General features: G+C 33.9%; 1 pseudogene; it reads left to right on the forward strand.

The window, feature by feature from the left end:
* The first annotated feature begins 300 nt into the window (after positions 1–300).
* LOC144374474 (spermatogenesis-associated protein 22-like) lies at positions 301–17,323 on the forward strand (annotated as a pseudogene).
* Positions 17,324–18,948: the final 1,625 nt, after the last annotated feature.

The following is an 18,948-nucleotide window of genomic DNA, read 5'->3' on the forward strand; positions in this document are numbered from 1 at the left end:
GTAAAAATATGCACATATTAAAAAGCAAGGTTATATTCACCCCAATCAGCTTATTTTGAACAATGCTGGAAAAATAAGATTTGTTGTAAAAACTCAGAAGCAAAGGAATATCTAAAATGTTTACAGTATCAGGTTTCAGTGTAGTTTTCAAACATAATTTCCATAATTATATGCTGGGAATTTATTTTGTTGTTGATACAATATGAGTTATAAAGTTCTTTCTTGGAAGGTTTGGTTACACAACTTCACTTTGTGAATTTAGAATGCAAAAGGAATCTTAATAGACTAATATAAAAGAAAATGAAGAGAAACTTAAATGAAAATTAAACTTGAAGTACAGCAGGTATTGAACAAGTTTATTTTTGAAGCCTCTTTATTTTGTATATGCCATATAAAGCTTGTGTAGTTTGTAGGTGAAACTTTTTGGAAGGAACTTTAAGAAAGATGAAACATTGAGTCTTACTTCTTTTCTTTTTAGGTCAAGGGGGTAAAATAAAACTTACTCAACCAAAAGTATTTAGTGGCAGAGGTGGGAGTAAAATAAAAATTTACATTCATTCTGGTGTTATTCCACAGATCTTAGGAGCTTGAGTTATTCTATGCTTTTTAAGATGAAAACAATGGATCTATTTTTAATTATATTCATGATTGATTTAGTAAAAATATTTCCAGAAGTACATATGTTTCCTAACAGCTATCATTTCTGTTTTCCTAACTTATTAGGTAATATAAGTATAGGGCAAGAATGGTGAGAACCAGGGAATGAGTATGATCCACAATGAAGATAATGATAACTATTATTTATGGTGAACATTTCTAGACATTAACATAATTCATTTAATTCTTCCACCAACTCTCTAAGATAGTTGTTATTATTGTCCCTGTTTTTCCTATAAGAAACTAAGACACAAAGTGGTTAAACAAGAAATCTATTAAATGGTAGAACCAGGATGTAAACCTAGGAATCTGGCTTTAAAACTCATGTCTTAATAATTATGTTATTTTGCCTCTCAGTTTGTGTCATGTTGGCACAAAGAGTTTAAAGAAAATGCCCATGTTTATATTTTGAAGTTGTGATTCAAATATATAATTATTATGCAGGTAGTCTGACTCAAGAGTGCACATAATTTAATATTTCATCAGAGAGTTTTTAGACTCAGAATTTTCCTGTAGTGCAGCGAGACAATAGTGGCTAGAGATCTGAACTGAGATTTAAGAAGCTTGGGTCCTATCTGAGATCTTCCAGTGACTCTCTTTGAAGAAATAGACAAACTTTTTGGACCTCTATTCCTCTGAGTTTCTTTATAGGTTTTAAAGTCTATACATTGTGAATTCTGGCCTGACTTGAGATCCTAGTTCTGCTGTCTAGAGGAAGTAGAGATTTTTTTTTCTTTCTCATTTGGATTAGATATTGTTTCTCTCTAAGGCATTCTTAAAATTACCATAAGAAATATCATTACAAACACTGAGATGAAATTTTGTTGAAATCTTAGAGTTTGGGCTCCAAACTATACCTGTTGAATTAAAATTTTATATGAGTGGGTTTATGTTCCTAGAACTTGCATGTTAAGCAAAATTCTAGATTAAATTTAAGTCAAACTAAACATGGAGAACTATGACCCTAAAAGATGTGCTGTTACTATCCAGATAATGGTTGGGGTTTTGAAAAGCATGGTTGAAATTTTGATTTTTCCTCATCTCTGTTGTACATCATGGATTCTCTACAGTTGAAATGGTAGAAGGTAGTCACATGAGAGAAATAAGGAAAACAAAAAGTGGAATGAGAGAAAAATGGGAATTAATTCCAAACAGGAGGAAAGCAATATTAAGGTAGAACAAAAAGTACTTTTTAGAGAGACAAAGGAGGATATTTAGGATTTTAAAAAGAATACAAAAACCAATTCAAGGGCTTAGAAACATATCTATAATAAATATGCTAAAATATAGAAGTAGAAATTAAGTTGGTGCATTATATATTAGTAATCATTCTATAAGTAGATCTGATTGCTTTTCTGTTATGGACTAATTTACTGGAATATTCAGTGTAGGCTGTTTGCCTGTACCTTTGTTCAATCAGAAGAAGAGGAATAGTTAGCCCTTAACATCTAATCCACTTAAAAATGATCCAGGTATCAGTATTGCTTCAGATAGTTATGATTTCCCTCTGATACCAACAGGTAAGAAAATGAGTAAGGTGAAATATTTCAGTAAACAAGAACTGGGATTGTGGAAGATTGGAAATTTTCTTTATAATGAGAGTAGAATTTTTTTTATCTTCTTTTACTATACAAATGCAGAGATTTCTTGGCTTTTCCTGAATATTCTGGAACAAGAATATGAATTTCTGTCTACAAGGATTGCTTAGTATTAAAATGGAATATCTTAGATTTGTTCTAATGAAGTAGTAACCTACATTGCAAAGATTTTTTTTTCTTTTTCAACAGATATACATTTTGTGATCTGTAGTAAAGAATGAGGAACTCAAGTTGCCTCAGGAACAGGGATAAGTATGCATGGAACACAGGAAAAATGTGGAAAAAAATTAGACTTTAGGTAGGGGAGGAGCCCAGGAATTTCTGGTGCTTTGTTCTAATTTCTTCTTTCTTTTTTTATGGAAATTTTTTTGCCTTTCTTCATTTGCTGATTCTTTACTTTCTTCTATGGACTGAAAATTCATATGTTGAAACTTAATCAACAATGTGATAGTAGTTTAAAAGATGGGACCTGTAGGAGGTGATTAAGTCATGAAAGTTCTGCCCTCAAGGAGGGATTTGTGACACACACACTGTGCATGTATCTGAGGGAGTTTTTTGCTTCTTCTGTCATGTAAGATGTGCCATCTGTGAAGTAGAGAGTGAGCTTTTGTTAGATACCTAAACTGTTAGTGATTTAATAAGGCATCCCAACCTCCACAAGTATTAAAAAGTAAACTTCTATTATTTCTAACATATCCAGTAAAGGTATTTTGTTATAGCAACCTAATTGGACTAAAGCACTCCCATCCAGTTTGCTTCCTTTATAGATTCAACTATCACATGAGCTAAGTTGCCATTGCTAAGAGTTTACATAATCATTTTTGGAGGGTTGGGGGTACTGGGGAGTGAATTCAGGGACATTCATCCATTGAGCCACATCCCCAGCCCTATTTTGTATTTCATTTATAGACAGGGTCTCACTGAGTTGCTTAGTGCCTCACTTTTGCTGAGGCTGGCTTTGAACTCTCGATCCTTCTGCCTCAGCCTCCCAAGCTTCTGGGATTACAGGCATGCACCCAGCTACATAATCTTATAGTTCTAGCTGTCAAAGGTCATTAGTTGACTGCCTTCTGTATCTCTTTATTGAATTCTAGGGAAAGGGAGGCTTTGGTTCTTTTTGTTATTTAAGTGAGACCACTAAAATCCTGACTTAGCTTTATGTGTAGGCTTCTCACTTCTGAACCAATTAGCTATCGTTGTGAGTACTGGGAGATGTGTTTGTACTTCCCTCTGGATGAAGGCATGGGCAGGCAGATATTTGGAAGTGTATTTGGTGCATGATGACTGTATACATTTAAGTTTGGGAGATACTTAAAATTATTAATATCATATTATGCAACTACAATTTAAAAAGATCTTTATATATAGCAATACTCATATTGTTAATTTCTTTTAGTTTTTTCCCAGAGACATTAATGTAGTTCTAATATTATTTTTTCTTCCATGTTAGAGGAATTTGTGGTATAAAGTTCCTATTATTCCCATTTTTATGGATAGAAAATTAGAAATTCAAATGGGTAGGCACAGTCAGCATTTATCTGGTCATCACCTACCATTTAAAAAAATTCTCCACCATTCCTACTGGGAATGGAACCATCATATAACTGAGCTAAACCATTTCTTAGTATTCATCCTGAAGAAATACAGTTACCATACTGTAGTGAAACATGTATAACCATTTTTATAGAAGCACAGTTCCAATAGCCAAACTATGGAACCCACCTAGGTGTCCATTACTGGATGAATGGATACAGAAAATGTGATGTATATACATAATGGAGTTTTATTCAGCCATAAATAAAAATGAAATCATGCCATTTGTAGGAAAATGAATGGAACTTCAAAGCAATATGTTAAGCCAAATAAGCCAAACTCAAAATGTCAAGGGTCATATGTCTTCTCTCATGTGGAAGCTAAAGAGGAAAAAAGGAAAATAAAGTGTGTGTGTGGTGTGGGATAGAATCTTATAAAAATCAAAGGGAGATCAGTAGAGAAGAAGAAAGGGACCATGGAGGAGAAGGAGGGCAGGGAAAGGGGAAGGACTGGAGAATGATATTGGCCAAATTATATGTTATATTGTATATACTATAAATATGTAACAACATTTCCCACCATTGTGTACAACTATAATGCACCAATATAAATATGGAAAAAATATAAAAGTTCACCACCACTTAAAATATTTTTTATAAGTAGCATGAATGTTGACTTGAAAAATAGCAAGTATGAACTACTTCATAAGGAAATGTGCATTTTCCTCAGTTACTAAACCGATCAAGCTCTGACTAGGATTACTATTTGTCACAGATATAATAAGATTCTTACACTGGATAAAAGAAAGGACTACATCAGTGTGTTCCAAATTTTTGTCTTGACTCAGTAGTTGGGCTGGGATATAACCAGTCTAAAGAAGGAAGGAAGGAAGGAAGGAAGGAAGGGAGGGAGGGAGGGAGGGAGGGAAGGTGGAAAGAAGGAAGGAATAGAAGAGACCAGAGTATAATAGAAAATACCAGTATGTGTCCTACATAATAAGGATAAGATATGATGGTGAAATTTTGTTATGTTCTCTTACCCACTATTGGTCTGCCTCTATTCATCTCTCTCATAACACATTATGTATGTATCTGTTATGGGTTATGATGTATTTCCTGCTGCAGTATAGAATAAAAAAAAATTGGGGTAGACTGCATTTATGTTACAAAGTACAAGATACAATATTAGAATTTTTATGTTACAAAGTATAAGATTCTATATTAGAATTTATTATATTTGCTTAAATACAAAGAGGAAAAAATACATCCATAAAAATCAATAGGGCAGGCTATGGCAAATTCAACAGTAAAGTGCTATTGAAGAGGCCTTTATTTTCAAGTTTTTACATTTTCTAAGTTAAATAAATATGAAATGGTTATTTTGAAAAATGCTACCAATTTTACTTTTGTCTATGTTCTTATTCTTTTGAGATTGGGCCTGGGAAGCTATAAATCCAGAGTTGACTCCTTTAACAACAACAAAAAAATGAATATAGGGTATGGAGAAAAAAATATAAGCCAATAAATGTGTGTCTCATGCCATTTTTCTGTGTATATTTTACATTTATTGATTTGAAACAAATTATTTATATTTAACAAGAGCTATTTCCTTGAAAGTCAGATACCACCTTCAGTTTCTCATCTCCTAAGAAGCCAAGATTCTGTCTCTGAATCAATTCAATCAAATACTGCAAGAAGCCAAAGTGGTTGGAAGTGAGTCTACTTAAAATTTGTCTTCTATTTTTGTCTTTTCCCCGTCCTCCTCATTGCCCTTCTCCCCTCCTTTATCTTTTCCTCCTGTTTTAGACAGAATGGCATTTAAGAAATTTCTATATGGTATTTACATATAACCTATGGACATTCTCATTTTACTTTTAAATCATCTCTAGATTATAAACAATAGCTAATATAACAAATTCTGTGTAAATAGTTGTCATTACTATATCGTTTAAGAAACAATGACAAGGAAAAAGTCTGTATTTGTTCAGGACAAACACTATTTTTTTCCAAATATTTTTGAGCTCTGGTTGGTTGAATCTGTAAATGTGGAAACCTATGAGTACTAATTTTATCTACATACGTACCTTTGCCAATGAGTTTCATAAATTTAATCTCATGTTGCTCTTTAACATCTTTCTCTTGCAACCTGAAGAACTCTAGAATTTCTTGTAATATAAAACCTATTGAGACCTTTAAGTTTCTTGGCAACTGCCGGTAATTTAACCTTAGCTTAAATACTTGTGAACCAGATGTTTCCATGTCCTTACAGGCATTTGGTGAAGGGAGAAGAAAATTTTAGTTTTTTTCTCTTAAAATTAGCATGTTGTCTTTTCTTTTGTATTAGTTGTGCTTCCCCACTCCAATAGCTTCTCTTCTCTTCGATGATTTTTGACTTTGAACCTAAGTTCTAACTTCCCTCTGAGATGTTTCTAGCCTCACTTCTCCAATAATTAGGTCCAATAATTTGTAGGGTCTTCATAGTTTTTTAAATTTGTTACACATATTCTCTTAAAGTATGTTAGAACAATATGCATTATAGAATTTATAGCAAAAATTTTAGAAAATGTTAAAATACATATATATGAATTTTTGATTGATTTTTCATGATGTTTTATGGCAGTCCAAGGAGATTTTGTTTTCCTATTGATGTGAACTGTTAGTGATTGAGTATAGTTCAGCAGGGTATTCAAAGTGTAGGAGGTTTATTTAGAATAATCAAAAACACAAATAATAATAAATGCTGGCAATCATCCAAACCACAAATAATAATAAATGCTGGCAAGGATATGGGTGGGAAGGAATTCTTATACACTGTTGGTAGGATTAGAACAATCACTATGGAAATCAGCATGGAGTTTCCTCAAAAGACTGGGAATGTAACTACCATATTATCCAACTCTACCACTTCTCAATATTTATCCAAAAGGACTAGAATCAGCATACTGTAGTGTTACATGCATGTTACAACATACCCATGTTGATAGCAGCATGATTTACAATAGCCTAGTTATGGAACTAGCCTAGGTGTCTGTCAGCAGACAAATGAATAAAGAAAATGTGGGATACATACAGAGTGGAATTTTACTCAGTCATAAAGAAGAATAAAATTATATCATTTACATGAATATAAATGGAACTTGGGAGGATTATGTTAAGCAAAATAAGCCAGGCTCAAAAAATCAAAGGGCCATATGTTTCCTCTCACATGTGGAACCTAGAGAGAAAAGAAAAACAAAAGGCAGAAGAAGCTCATGAAATTATAAAGGAGACCAGTAGAGAAAGGGGATCAGGGGGAGGGAGGAAGAAAATAGAGATACTGAGGAATGAAATAATGTTATGTGCTTGTATAATGTGCCACAAAGTATATTCCACTATTATGTGTAATTATAATATGCCAATTAAAGAATTAAATGACAAAAAAAGCATGGAAGTTTTCATTAGCAGAGGAGAATTTCCCATGAAATTAATGATGCTTACTCATCAAGGCCTCATTTATATTGTCCCCTTCAAAGTCATGTCCCCATCCATGGGCCAGAGAAGAAGGCAGCAACTTTTACCTTATAGTGTCATCTTAACCTAGAGTCATCTGCTACATTCATATCCATCTGGACTCAGCAACAGCTTGCTTTGGGGGCTTTGTTGACTATTGGACCTATAGTTTCTCCAAAAAGAATGATTCAAGGAAGACACTGCTGCTTGCATGCTTAGAAGGCCCTGCAACTTGGGCTTTGTTGTTTGGTTGGGTGTTGAGGACATGGCTGAGTTAGATTGGCTTCTGAGACAGCATCTCTGTATGGGCCACACTACAGAGGTGGAAGGACTGTAGTTCTCCCAGGGATAGTCCCCAGGCCAGGAATACCTTCTGAGTAAAAATGTTGCTGATGTTAGATGAACTATTATGTAATTGTGAAGCTGAAAGAAACCTTCCTAGACTATAATTAATAAAAATAATTTGAATAGCCATGAGAGAGGAAAGACAAAATTGTACTTCTGTACTCTCTACTGAAATAAAGAAACAAAATTGTTGTCATAGGAAAAGGAGGTGATCAATGTTGGAAAAAAGTCTGTGTATCAGACAGTTAATAAATAATAAACCTTGCTATATTTTTCCTGGATATTGTAAGGTTTATAGTATAACTTAATTTTTTAAATTGTGATTTTTTAAAATTCTATCTTGTTCACATTTAATTTTGCACTTAATTTATTCACCTGTACTTTCCAAATTATACAAGCTTCAGGTCACATAAAACCTAGATTTATTCCTGTCACAAGCAAATGTAGACCTTTTCTTGGATTACTTTCTTAAACAAGAGATGGATTGTATTGATTGCCCTCTTGTAATAATACTGGTGATATTTCCAAGAAAATTATTCAGGAAGAATTTGTGACTTGTACTAGTTTTTTTCCTTTAGAAAACTACTAGCCTACTTAGAAAACACCCTTCTGATTTTACCCTCATTAACAACATGTTCTGCTCGGTTGATACAACTCCATTTAGGTTAATTGTAGTTAGTAAATACTACAACAGATTGACTAGTAGGCTTTTTTAGCTACACAGGAAAAGCACAACATATCTATCAAAATGGTATATACCCTGTGTATATTCATTTTTCCTTGTGATTTATAAACCATAGTTTAACTTAAAAAACTTTGTAGTGATGTATAAATGTATAAAGAATTAAGCAAACTCTTTCCACTTGAAGACAATCACTATCATGTGTAGACTGGCATAGTTTAAAAATATATGGTATAGTGTTCTCTTAGTTCTAAACTTGTAAGTAACTTGATAAAAGACTTTGAGTACATTATTTGCACACTAAGGTTCTTTATCCTCATCTGGAAAGAGACCTAATTTATTGAAGGGTTGTTGTGATGATGTGTTTGTAATTTCAAGCTAGTTAGTTACAAAGTAGTTTGTAAACCAGGAATTGCCATATAAATAAACATTTTTATGATTGTCCTTTAATTTAAAAAAGTATACAGAAATAAGCGTTTTACCTTTTCCCCCTTCTTTCTTCCTAATACATTTACAGAGATGACAACAAAAATAGTAGCTTGAAAACTTGGGATAAAATGACTTAATCCCTCAATGTAAAAGAATAAACCTAGTGACAAATGATGGAATACATTATTTTCCAGTGAATTTGAGATGCAACCACAGAATCCATTAAGGTATTTATCACAGAAAAATTGAGGTACTCAAGACAAATGCGTTCCTCAAAAGTTTCTGGCTCTACAAAAAAATGCCCAGACAAAACAGTGAATTACAGGCATTAAGCTCAATTTTCAACAAAATTAATTTAAGAACAAAATGTTGGATGATATTCCAGAAGAAAACACTCTGAAGGTAAACATTTAAACATTAATGAATGAGTGACTTATGTATATTTTGAAAATGTGAAGTAAATAGATATTTAGAAAGTTATAGAGGATAAGAATATTTGAATACAGTCCCCTGGTATGTTGCTTGATTAGCATAAATATCCAGTTCCACTGGAGGGGATGAATATTAGTTTCTAAAATATTTTCTTAGCATGTAGCTGCTTTTTTTCATAACTGTTTTAGAGTTTCCTAGTGAATACTAGGTTTCATTGATCATTGATTTAGGATAACAATTTATTCTTTACTTTCAGAAATCATCCAACTTTTTGTATGTCATTCTTACATATTTTCCCCCAACAGAGAACATAAAAATTTTCTGTAAAGGGCCAAATAATAAGTATTTGTACCTTTATGGGCCATACTATCTCTGTTGCAATTATACAACTATGCTACTCAACTCTGGCCACTCTAACTTGGAGCAGCCATAGACAATGTGTAAATGAATGGGCATGGCAGTGTTCCAGTATAAATAAGTGTAAAGAAACATACAGCAGGTTAGATTTGGAGTACAGGCCATTTTTTACTGATTTCTGCTTCATCATCTGGTCCTATTCTACCTTTCCAGCCTCATATTCCACATTCCACTAATTCTTCAATGTGCTGGTCATTCCAAACTCTGCACAGTTCTCCAAACATGGCATGCACTCTAATTAATTCCTGCTTTGGTTTATATCTTCTCTATACCTGTACCTCAGCTTCACATTCTCTTTATGCACAGTATTCTACTTGTTTTAATAAATGTCTTCTATATAGTCTGTGTGCTGGTTATTTGTCCCTGTCTCACCCCTGGCCCAATGGATTCTCCATATTTTCTTCTCATACCCTAAAAGGCTGAATCATCTACATAGTGCCTCATCCTGGGATCCCTTATTTGCTGGCTTCTGCTAAAGATCACCCAATGGGAATCATTGGGAGGACATCAAAGGGTGAGTGGAGAGGTTGTGTTTTCCCATTTTTCTCTCTACTTAAATGTTGTACTGATAGAAGGATCTACATGACATAGTCAGTCCAGTAGTCTGGCTTTCAAAGATTTGATAATTTTATTTCTTTCCCTTGTTCTTTCAGCCTGGGAATGGTAATAGTTTCATACTAATGTTAGCCTTTGGGTACTTAAGTACCCCATGTTTGTTTTGTCCATATGTCTGAAAAAGCAGTCTTTTAAGTAAGTCATCAGGGTAAATTCCACTTTTCTTTTTTCTCTGGAGACCAATATAGCATGTGACCAATATACCATGTCTTATAGTGATTTTCAACTTTATGTTTCCTTGAACAAAAGAATGATATGACATAATCACCTTAGTAACGGTGGCTCCCTATAACATAATCTTCAACAGGAGTCATATTAGAGTTGTAGTTAGGAGGTGGAGAAGGGGTTAAGTGTACCTTTTTTCAAAAAAGGTTCCTATCATGTGACCTTCACAACACTCATCCTGACAAATAAAATTATCTCTCACCCTTGAAAATTGGTATCTTACATTGTATTCTTAGTTTGATCTGCAAAAACACCAAAAAGATTTCTATCTAAGGGCCTTTATACTTGCTATTCTCTCTGTTCCCACTTAACCACCCACCTAAAATAATAATCTCTGTTCTTTTTGTCCTCCTATCTGTTTTTTTAAATATGTCAATTCCTAATGTTCTATTATATTTTATTTACTATGTAAATCCCTTTTTAGATTATAAAATAAGTGGAGGCTGATATCTTTTTGGTTTTGTTCACTTTACTTCCTTAGAAGCTATATTTAGCACACAATAGGTACCCGAAAAATACTTTTGGAATGAATGAATGTGTCCGGTTCACCACCTCACACGTGAGCACATGAGAGAAAGGAATTGTTTTACTCACACATCTATCACAGGATCTGGCACATGATGCTTATTGAAAGAATGAACAAATGAATGAGTGGATAAATGCCATATAAATAATTCTCTTCTTGATTGTCTCTGTGTGCATCCTGATTTATCCTATTATAGTATACTATTGATGGTTTTAATTTGGGGAAGTAATTATACTGAAACTTTCAGTAGTTCTTTTTATATGTCTTACACATTTACTTATAAAGACCTAGAATCGTAACATAGAAGGTAAAAAGTATGATGAGGAAATAGAAAGATTTTGTCTAATGTTATGTTTTTATTTTTCAAAAGGAAGCCTCATGTCAGTTATAGTTTAAGGAAAAAATGATTCTCTAAGAATAATTTCTGCAGTTACTGAAAGCATGAAATATTGCTGTGAACATGCATAGAAAACTACTTCTTTGAAGTTCTGGATAGGTGTAATACTTCAAAAATATGTGGGGGTCATAGTATTTGGACAAGTTTTTAATATTGATAAGAATACCTAGGGAATCTTGAAGAAGAAAAATTTGCGAAGGCAAAATATGGTTTATTAGAATTTTCTTAAGTTCTTAATTAGGTTTGGCATTGATTTGTGTGAGTTAAGTATTTGATTATTTGTGGTAGTATCCTTCTGATTCATAGTGTTAAAACTGGAAAGAAATTTGCAGGTAATCTATCCTCTTTGAGTTGTGTGAGGAAATGGGACAAATACTTAAAATAGACTTAATTAAAATTATGAAACTAGTTAGCAGAAATGAATGTAGAATCATGAATCTCCTTATTGTAAATCTAGTGTTTAAATGGGACAATGCTCATACCAATATAAATTAAATCATATAAAATACTCTGAAAGAACAATAAGAATACTTTACTGATAAGAATAACCACACTGTAATTAATCTGTTTTCTAAATTAGCATTTAAAAGTGGGAGAGTTTTGTGGAATGTTTCTGGAGCTTGATCTTACTTAGAATGAAGAGATAAACAAGTAGAGATCCAAAACATATTTTTTCCATTATTTTAATTAAATAAATACTACTTAACTTAAATTATGAAATAACCTAACATATGGAAAAGTACAGAGAATTTAATACATATCCATATGCCCATGTCAGAGGTAAATTTGAAGCCTCCATACATTTGCTTCTCTAGAGATAACTAGTGTAGTATCTTTTGTCTATGATTTTTATAGTTTTATAATGTACATTTGATTCTAATAATTTATTTTTTGATTTATGTTTTATAGAACTACACAGCTTGCATTTTCACCCAGTATTGTTTTTGAGATTAGCCATGGTGTTTCTTCATTGCTTTAACTTCCATCTCTTGTTAGTCCTTTTCCTCTGAAATGAAAGTCTTATTTTTGCTGTTTTCTGAAGTATTTCAAAGAATTGCAGTTTTAATGATACTGCCTAAGGTAGTTAGAGTGTTGGTCCCTAAGATGCCTGTCCTAATTTCCAAAGCCTATGAATATTAGCTTAAGTGGTGAAAGGGACTTGGATCATATGGTTAAATGAAGGATCTCAGAGGAAAGATGATCTTGGATTTTCTGGGTGGGCCTGACATAATTACAAGGGAAGCAGGAAGGTCAAAGTCAGAAGGTCAGAGAGGGAGAGATTGCAAGATACTATCTGCCAGCTTTGAGATGGAGGAAGGAGTCTGAAGTCAAAGAATGCAGTGTCCAGAAGCTTCCAAAAGAAACACAGACTTGCCTGACCCATTTTGACTTACACCACACTGTCACATTCTTAGATGAATTTCTTTTGGTTGCTCTTTCCCAGAAATTAACAAATGAACTTTTGTGTATTGTTATTTCTGACTGGAAACATCCCTGTCACTGAAACCCTGACCTGTATATCTGGGGAATGGAATATGCTGAGTGGCTTAAGTGACTTATAGGTCACTCCTGGATCTAGGCGTGGGGAGAAAGCTCATCCAAATCTAAGAATGGAATAGATCTGGTTTCCAATAGAGATTTCCTACAGGAAAATCTGGATCTTATTAAGATAAATGTAAGTAGACCTCAAAATATCAAATGCCTACTATCAGTACTCAGTAGATAGTTATTGAAAGAATAAGTAATGTAATTTGATAAAAATTTCTGAAGATAAGCATGGATTAGGATTTGCATTTTATAGATAAACAGTTTGGTAAAGAGGTTGAATAATTTGCTCAAGGGGAAGGAAATGGGGAGACTTTCAGTGTTGTAGGATGAATAAGCCTAGAGATCTAATTAATTTATTGCTGGAGGACTGTAGTTAATATTAATGTATTACATGTTGAAAAACTGCAGAGAGCATATCTTAGGTGCTCTTACCATATACAAAAAGGTAACTATGGAAGGTGATGGATATGTTAATTTGCTTATCTGTACTAAGTATTTCACAGTTTTTCAATACCATATATGTACATATCTTACTGTACACCCTAAATACATATGAGAAAAACAAATTTCAAAACCAATTTTCTTTTTTTTTTTAACAGAGAGAGAGAGAGAGAGAGAGCGAGAGAGAGAGAGAGAGAGAGAGAGAGAGAGAGAGAGAGAGAGAATTTTTTAATATTTATTTTTCAGTTCTGGGCGGACACAACATCTTTGTTGGTATGTGGTGCTGAGGATCGAACCCGGGCCGCATGCATGCCAGGCCAGCGCGCTACCGCTTGAGCCACATCCCCAGCCCCACCAATTTTCTTGAAGTTACAAAATATTAGTTAGTTGAAGAACTGGGACTAGAATGCATGACTTTTGATTATAATTCGATGTTTTTCCGTTAAGCTGTCATGCTTGTTATTATTAATAATGTACTTACTATTATAATGCAGTACACTTGTCTGGGGATTTAACCAATATAGAGAATATACTCTATGGAAAAAATCTTCAGATGGCCCCCATTGTCATTTGTATGAACTTGTAATCTCTTTCTAAATAAGAAAGGGCTTGGATTTTTCTTTGACATTGTTTCAGAAATATCATTCCTTTTTAAAAACTGTCTTCTTCATCACTGTTAATAGAACTATAAGAGGTTGATGTGGTAAGTTATTTAAATAACAGCTTATTTGTTACATTTTATTTGCATTTTCAACATTTATTTTTTCCCCTTATTTCAATGTGGTTTAGCTGTTCTTGATTCAGCTTTTACACCTGGACCATATTATTCAAAAAGTTTTCTTATGAGAGATGGGAAAAATATACTGTCTTGTGTGTTTAATGAAATTCTGAAAGGATTCTTTGCAAAGCCTGTGCCAACAAAACAAAAATGCAGACCATAATTTCATGGCAATAGAAATTCCATTTTGAAACATTTTGTTTGCTTTTATTTCAGATATTAAAGTTGTTTATTTGTTTAGCTAATCTGGAGAGCCTCCTGTGAGCCAAGCACTGCACTGGGTGCAAGGGATACACCCTTGAATTCTTAATAAAATGAAATTCACTTTATTAAGAATTTCATTCAATAAAATGAAATTCCTCATTTTATTGTAGTCCGTTTTAAAAATCATAAGTCCTTCCCTCTATTTTAAGTGTTTTTAATGACCTTTTAGTGAAAGGTAAATATAAGTGGTAAATGGCTCCTTCTCTCCAAGAGTTTCTAATCTCATATAGAAAGACAGATACATAAATGTTCCACTGTGGTATGACAGAGGTACAAGTAGGGTGCTACACGTGTAGATAAGAAGGGTGGGCCAGATCAGAGAAAGACTTTCAAAGGAGATCATCACTTATATTACCTTAGATATTTAAGAACCCATAAGAGCCAGCTCAGCCCAAGTGTTGGTAGGGCAAGAGTTGGGGAAGATGCATTTTAAGGTGAGGGGGCAGCATATGCAAAGACACGAATCTATGAGAAAGTCTGACTTTTTCGGGGAGCTGCAAGTAGTATATAATTACCAGAGAGTGGAGTTAGTAAGTGAAGGGGTTGAAGATAGGGATTCTGAAGTTATGGCAGGAGTGGCCTGAAATATAAGAAGCTTGGTGAAAAATAAGGTTATAGATCCCAAAGGAGGCTAGAGACCTTATAAGTCCTACATGTTTTGTAAAAGAACTTGACTTTATTTTCTGAAATTGGCCTTAATTCTGAAATCACACTTGGTTTCCAGTGTTTAGTGTGCTTCATCACTTACCAGCCTTATGACATAAGTAAGCTGCTCAAACTATTTGAGCTTCTGGTTTTTAAAAATCTGCAATGGGGAGATGAATTCCTGCTTTGAAAGGCTGTTGTGGAAATGAAACGATAAAACAAATGCACAGTGCCTGACACACAGTAGGTGATCAAGAAATAGTAATTGTCATATTAATTATTTTAATATCTTGAATGTTTATTTTTTCCAGTTTAAGCATTTAAAAAAACCTTGTTACTGAAGTATAACATATACAGAAAAGTTCACGAACCCAAATTGTATACCTCAATAAAGTATCAAAGTGAACACTTCCCATGTTAAGAAGCAAAATGTTGTCATCACCTCTGAAGCCCCATTGAACCTCTTCCCATTAACTGCCTCTTACCTAAAAGCAATTACTACTCTGACTTTTAATGTCATAAATTAATTATGCCTGCTTTTGAATTTTATATAAATAGTATCTTATGGTATATCCTTTTTTAAATGTATGGTTATCACTCAACAATATTTGTAGGATTCATCTATGTTATTGCATGTAGCTATTGTTCATTCATTCATGCTGCTATGTAGATATTTGGTTGTGCAAATATTCCACAATTTAGAATTTCATTTTATTGTTGATGGGTATTTGGGATAGTTGAAGAGTTTTTTGCCGTTATGAATAATAAACATAATGAATATGAACTTTCTTGTATATATTTCTTGTGCATCTGCATGCATTTCTGTTTGGTCTATCTGTAGAAGTAAAACTGTCACATTACAGAGCTAATACAGTGGTTATTGTCAAAGGATTTTCCAAGGATTGTATCAGTTCACACTCCAACAAGGAGTGTAGGATAGTCATGGTTTCTCTGCATTCTTATCAACACTTAGTATTTTCTTTTTATTATAGCTTCCTTCAGTAAGTTTAGTGTTATCTCACTTCTCTGCCTGGTGACAAGTGTTGTTGAGCACCATTTCATATACCTACTGGCCATTTAGATTTCTTCTTTTTCAAAGTCTGTTTCAGTGTCTTGCTTTTTTTCCTATTGCATTATTTGTCTTTTTCTTATTGATTTTTGGGAATTTTTTGAAGAAAATTGTTCTAGGTACAAGTTCTCTGTTAACATTTATTGCAGATATTTTTCCTCATACTCCATGATCTGCTTTTTCACTGGTGGCTTTTGATGAAGGGAAATTCTTCATTTTATTGTAGTCCTTTTTAAAAATCATAAGTCCTTCCCTCTATTTTAAGTGCTTTTAGTGACCTTTTAATGAAACCAACTTCAGAATTCTTCAGTTTTATTCATGATTGAGGGGATTTGGAGATTTCTGGTCTTTTATTCTAATTAACTAGTCCCCTTAAATGCGTAGCTTTGTTTTGGTTCTAACCCTAAACCTGGGGTGGGGCGGGAGTGCTTGCTAGATTCTCTTTCTTTAAGGTCATCAGACTCCATTTTTTGTTTTCCCAGCTCTAAGACTGTTAAAATCTCTGTTCACTCCTTGTAAATGACCTTTCTGTAGTTGGCAGATATCTTAAGGGAGAATGCACCCCCAAATCAGGCTTCATCTTGAACTTCCATGCTCCCCCAGATGAGGCTTATATAACTTCTCACTGCTTTGATATGTCTGATGCCTATGCAGGGGATTTTAAACAGTTTTTTTATCCAGCTATTCTACTTCTTAGCTGGGAGTTAGTTGATGTGAACCACCTGTTCTGCCATGTACTGAAAGTGGAACTCTGATAGTCTGATAGAAGAGTGGATAATTTTTGTGCCATTACATTAGGAATTATTAAGTCATTTAAGAAGTAGCATCCTGTTGTCTTGTAAGAAGCCCTATCCAAGTTCATGTCTTTACTCTGTGACAGGGCATCCTTATATGACTGTCATAGTCTTTGTCAGCAGTGGGGCACTGACTAAAGTGAGGAAACTTTAGCATTGGAGTGATTCTGGTGTCTATTTGTTAAAATATAAAATTTAGGTGAAGTAATACTTTTTAAAAAAATATTTATGTTTTGAAAAACAGGAGAACTTCTGAGACTGATTAGAGGCATTGTTCATAGGTATAGTGGAAACTATGACCAGAATAAGAATGTTTTCAAATGTGTTTCTATCAGGCCAACATCTGTTTCTGAACAATTACTAAACAAACTTCCCAGATGGTTGTTAAAATTGTAGATGTTGAGATGAGTTATTATCCTAAAGTAATGAATGAAATTTAAATAGTATAAATTAAAACATTTTCTTATCTTGTTTAATTTACCATTTGTATAGTTATGGAGCAACTGTCTTTCTGTATTTTACTTCTTGAATTAAAACATTTAAGTCCTTTTGAAAATGTGGAAATAATTTTTCAAAGATAGGATGCATTTGCTAAAATTCAGTGACTGTGTCAGATAAAAATGCTCACTATAATAGAAATAGATGGGTGCTTTTTCAACATGGGATAATAATATATCTGAAGCAGCCCAAAAGCCAATGTCTCACTTAAGTGGGTATCACTAAAGGCATTCTCACTATCAGTACCATTCCTCTTCAGTATTATTATTAAGTGCTGTTCTGGAACTGCTCGTCTATGTGGTTCATTTAATTAGGTCATCTTTTTTTTTAAATTTAAAGAACAACATTTTATTCTGTTCCTCTTGTGTATAAAATACTAGGAAACAGTTAAATCAAGGATTTGAAAGATGGTTGCTTAATATAGTTTTAAGCTATAAAAGTCAATTATTTTTATGGAGGCATGTTACTAACCTTACGTAGCTTCAATCGCAGTTCAACAGACATAGCAAGTAACACATCCTGTGTTCCTTTTACTTGGTATCAGTTTATTTCATTCAATTCTGTTCCTTCTAATTTATTTTATGTTACTTTCCTTCCTTCTTTCCCATCCTCTTTCTGCTTTTCGGACAGGCAACTACAGTCATATCCCAATTGGTCTTTCTCCTTGGTCTATGGGATAATAGACAGATGAAGCGATATAGATTAATGATAGCTTCTAAAATGTTTTAAGAACTGGTTACAAGGTATGAACTCTAGTGCAAGGTATTTAGGTTCTTTCACTAGTCACAATCCTTAGCTATACTAACCTGCCTGCCATTTTTCATTCCAAAATGCTTCTCTATTTTATTACTTAAAACCCAAACCTATTTTTTATATTTTAATGACATGTTTGTCTCTTCAGAAAAATATGAATCACTTCATGCATTTGTATGTCATTTGGTGCAGAGCCTATGCTTATCTGCTGAGGGCCATTACCAAGTAGGAATGACGCATAGAAATTTCCTTGCCAAGCGTACCTCATACTGCTTAGAGGACATTCGATGGGACATTGCATGCATGCTTTAATAAGGTGACCTTGCTCAAGGACCAAGGCGGATCCGGGTTTAGAGCTGATCAGGTTTGAGGAAGTAACCGGCTCCTTGAGTTTAAGGCATTGCCAGTTTAAGATAATGGGTTTTAGGGAAGTTAGAGGTTGAAGATTATTGCTGGGATTAGGGTGTTTCTGTTGCTTGTTCCCGTTGAGTTTTCATGAGTTTAAAATGGGATTTGGAGAGAGCTTCGTGGAGTAGGTGAATTGTGCGGGAGACAGCAGAACGTGATTGCCCCTGGACCTGTGTGGAGGCGGTGTAAGAGCGGGAATAAAGAATTGCTGTTTGAACCTACAAGGTGTGTGGTGGCTCTTCTGGTGCCAAGCCGAGACCTTGGCACTTATCTTCTTTATATTATTTGGTGTCACGAGCCATCCATGGGCTGTGTGTGTGAGCTAAGCACATTTGAACATATGAGAGGACTGGTCTGGCATTGTGCAACAAAAAATGTGCCTTTCCTTTCTCTCAGCCCGTGATCC

This window comes from Ictidomys tridecemlineatus, unplaced genomic scaffold (assembly GCF_052094955.1).
Source record: "Ictidomys tridecemlineatus isolate mIctTri1 unplaced genomic scaffold, mIctTri1.hap1 Scaffold_712, whole genome shotgun sequence".
In the NCBI taxonomy this organism is placed as follows: domain Eukaryota; kingdom Metazoa; phylum Chordata; class Mammalia; order Rodentia; family Sciuridae; genus Ictidomys; species Ictidomys tridecemlineatus.